This window comes from Dipteris shenzhenensis, chromosome 29, assembly GCF_047967505.1.
Source record: "Dipteris shenzhenensis isolate YYH24624 ecotype China chromosome 29, Dip_SZ_1.0, whole genome shotgun sequence".
In the NCBI taxonomy this organism is placed as follows: Eukaryota; Viridiplantae; Streptophyta; class Polypodiopsida; order Gleicheniales; family Dipteridaceae; genus Dipteris; species Dipteris shenzhenensis.
This window is the reverse complement of record NC_141624.1, coordinates 17797519-17801790: the sequence shown is the minus strand read 5'-3', so window position 1 is coordinate 17801790 and position 4272 is coordinate 17797519. Positions and strand designations below refer to the sequence as shown.

At 39.7% G+C, this 4272-nt stretch overlaps 1 pseudogene; it reads left to right on the top strand.

The window, feature by feature from the left end:
- Positions 1-781: 781 nt before the first annotated feature.
- LOC147882515 (uncharacterized) lies at positions 782-2034 on the top strand (annotated as a pseudogene).
- The last annotated feature ends 2238 nt before the right edge of the window (positions 2035-4272 follow it).

Genomic DNA, 4272 nt, shown 5'->3' with positions numbered 1-4272 from the left:
ATTCATCACATTGTGTTGCTAGTAGAGTTTACTCCAAAGAGTTTGGCAAAGAAGGAAAGAAAACCTCTCAACCATCTCATTATGTGGATCTTGAAGAGTTAAGTCCCATTGAGAAGCCTGATATGTACCACAATTCTTATAATTCAAGGACTGATGTTGACATTGAGATGATGCAGACTTCACACATTGACCTTGAAGGCTCAAATGAGGACTAGTCAAAAGATGAATGTCAGATTAGCAAAAGCATCATACCTTGGATCATGGAGAACAAGCAAGCCAATATACTCAAAATACAGATTGCAAATATAAAGCAAAGGAAGCAAGTCACTGAATTACCAAGGATATACAATGGAAGTATGCTATTGGAATTTCCTCCAACTTTTGGAAACATCAATGGCATGAATGGCATGGAGCAAAAATTTGATCGCCACATATGGACCAAACCATCAACCATAAACATGGCTATCTCATGTACAGTAAGGCTTAGCTACTGTGTTGGCTCATTAGAATGCCATAGTATTACTTGCCCTTATTTTGCAAACAATAAGAAGTTTAACACATCCTTCTTTAGAGGCTACCTACAAAAGGAGATTGCTCTTGGACTCTTGACTGAAGAGGAGAGGAACAAGATTGTTTGTCACTATTGTCGTAAGCCTGCTTATTGCATTGATACTTGTAATTGCATGGTATATTATGTAATGCCATTTGATGAAACAATGACTAGATTGATGGTCCATGTTGGTGACATTAGCACCCCGTGCAACCAGGAACATATAAGGCAATGATAGAGAAAACAAAGAAGCTTGTTGCAGATGTTTTGAAGGTGGATAAAAATGCTGGACCACGCAAAGCTCAAATGAGTGTTGCCAAAGAGCTCTTGAATTCATTCTTGATGAGAGGAGACAATAACAAAGGGGCAAGTGTGGGAGATATAGAGTTGACCAACTTTCTTGAGCAATTGGTACCCCTCGTTGAGAATCAACAGTATGTTTGTTTGTAGCTAAGTGATTTTTAGTTTACTTAACTTTAGAATGGCATAGGGAGCTTCTACATAGTTGACTTGTGATGTTACAGGTTCAAACGGATTGTTGCACAAGAGAAGAAGGCAAGGTTACCTATTGGGGAAAGCTATGACAACCTTCTTTTACTAAAGAAAAGGTCGATGTATTCATTCTTCCATGGAAGTCGTTTTCCAAGGCAAGGCTTGCCAGATGAAAAATGTTTTGTTTTTAAAATGTCAACCAATGGTCCAGCATCTGGTGTGGATCTTGTCAATCGCATGAGAAGAGCAGGAAATGGTGATTTGAAGAATTCATGGGTACAATTTGATCACACCCATCGAGTGAGCGATGATGAGCTCCTTGATGAACCTATGTATGCAGGGCATCATGCGATTAGTGATGCTCTTTGCATGGGTGGAGCACAATGGCATGTCATGTTTATGATCCTAGGTATAACTTCCCTCCATCCTTATGTATCCATGTTGCTATCATCAAGAGAGTTGTGGTATAATATTTAATAATGTTGGCTTTGTCTACTAGTGTGCAGGAATTAATGACCATCATCACATGTGAGATGAAAGATGAAGATGCTGAAAGCCAAATCCTATTTTGGGAGATGTTGAATGCCACAATAAAATAATGTGGGTATCCCCCTGCAGATTTTCATGGTTTCATGTCTGATGAAGCTAGAGCGAATTCGATAGCTGTGAGAACTATTTTCAATGGAGGTCCAAACAATATAATTGCTGGGAGAGAGCGCTCATGTCTCTTCCATTGGGAACAAAGCTTGCATAAGCACACAAAGAAATTCGTCAAAGAGGATATGAGGAATGAGCATATCACCATGTGTAAGAATTGGAGATTATGTAAGACAAAGCAAGAAGCTACCAACCAAGCAAAGCTCATTCAAAAGTGGTGGCATGCAGGACATGTCCGTGAGGCCGACATTCCTTCAATGGACATATCGTTTAGTTGGTGGGATGTGCGGATTGCCCATTGGGGGAATCTCATGAGTGCAGTATGTATTTTGTAGATAAATGTAGTAAGCAAAATAAATGTAATAACCCAATTCTAATTACCTCCTTTTTTTACCATAGGTAACAAAGAGTTCCTTGGAGGAGGCACACACTCCAAGGTCAAATCTAGCTGAAAGCATGCATGGTAGTTGGCTAGCAGGAGAAGGGTTTAAGACAAGGATACAATTATATGATTGTTGCATTTTAGACATGGCAAATGCCCTATTACAAAGTGCCAAACAATATGTATATATGATTGGAAGGCATGTTGGGGATGGTCCTAACTTGGAAGCCTTGATGCAAAGAGTGACGTCAAGGAGTACACCTTCACCAGCACAAGTTGCACAAATGGTGCATGAAACAGTTGCAGGGACACCAATGTATGAAGAACCAAGACCATTACATGGGGATAAGGTAACAGTCCAAAGAAAGAGAAGCAAGTCATCAAGTATACATTTAGAAAACACCTCACATAAGCCAGGGTATGTGATGGAGACCAGAGATCATAAGCAAAGAGAGCGGTCGAGAAAAATTCGGTTCGAGACAGAAGGTGGAGATTGACATTCAATAAAATCGCAAGGTAATACCCAACCAGTGGATGTTAGGGCTTCCACAATGGAGCAAGGTGGAGTTCAAGGGGAGTCTACAAAAACATCATGGGGAAAACATGGCACTGTAGGGGAAGCTGAAGGATCTCAGAATGAGACCATGCCCACAAGAGATAAGCCCCAATGGCTCCACCTATGAGACAAGGAGGCCTTCCTAGTGGCCTCTCTATTGTTGAGGTGCCTATCCACCATACCTATTGGGAAATTTAAAGGACCTCCAAAAACTCTAAAGTGAAGCGTCTTGGATTCATAGATGGAAAGCTTAAGTGTAATTGATATATACAAAGCAGTTCACAAGGAGTGGTGGCACCCTGTTTCTACTCCGAACGGCAGCATCCAAGGGTAGGAGGACCAAAAGCACAATGGATGTGGTTTTGTAATGATGATATAACTCATACATGGCACCCAGATCATAATATCATGCATGTTCCTAAACGTCCATCTGTGTGGAAGGTGGATGTGGAAACAAACATCACAAGTGAGGAGATAGGCAATCTCATCAAGGTTGGTTTTAGATTCCAAATAGTGGATCAAGCCCATGTGAATTGGAGGACACCAAATGTACCTCAAGGATCGGCACCGATGCCAACTAATTTTTGTGATGCACATGGAGGGTCGGCATCCATACCAAGGAATCCAGCTCAACACACATTGGTAAGAACCACAAAATGGAGGCATGGCATATCTAAGGAGGCTGCAAAAAGAATAGCTAGTGCTCAATCTATGCATGCTATTGTCATGGGAGAAATGACAGTGGAGCTTCTTCATCATAGTATTTTCTATTTGAGAAGAACAGGGTCTGACAAGGCTCGGATGTCTTATGATGTGCACATCAAGACTGAACCCATATGTACATGTCCAGATTTTCAAAAAAGAGAGTTGGGTCAAAAATCTTACCTGGCCTGCAAACAGATCTATTACATCTTCATCCGTGTATTGGGATTGGATCCAAATCAACACATGCTTATTCATCAACCAACCCTTTCCACTATTGATGTTTCATTAGTCCTTAGCCAACCTAGGATCAATCCATAGACCTGAATGCAAAATATAAACTTGGTTGGTGTCATGATAGCCCACTTTTTGATGTGACACTATTTTTGCATCGACATGCAATACATATTGCTCAAAATTTGTTGTGTTGAGTCAACACAATGTTCTTAATGTGGAACATTTTACTAATTTCTTTGGCCTTTTCAAATAATAGAACTACATGAAAATTGGCATATGCTTACTTGAAGTTTCATTAAACCTTTATTGCCTTAGCAACAATCCAGACTTGAATGCATAATACATATTTGCTGGTATTGTGATGGCTCATTTTTATATATGCTAATTGCTAATTGCTAATTGCTTTGGTGTTTCTTAGGATAAATCCATAGATACAGGTTAAGTGATTACTTTGTTATTTTTTAATTAGTAGGCCTTTTTTTATGGGACTCTAAAAGAGCTCGCAAACTTTGATAAATTTCAAAAAAAGCTCGCATTAAAAAGCTCACAATAAAATTTTCCCCGTCGAAGTCATGTAAGCCTAATCCCTTGTCCTAACCGCTCACCTCCGCTGATGGGACGTTTGAGCTTTGATTCTAAGAGTGAAACCATATTAATTGGAAATTAGATTGGAACTTAAAGAATAAAACAATTTAA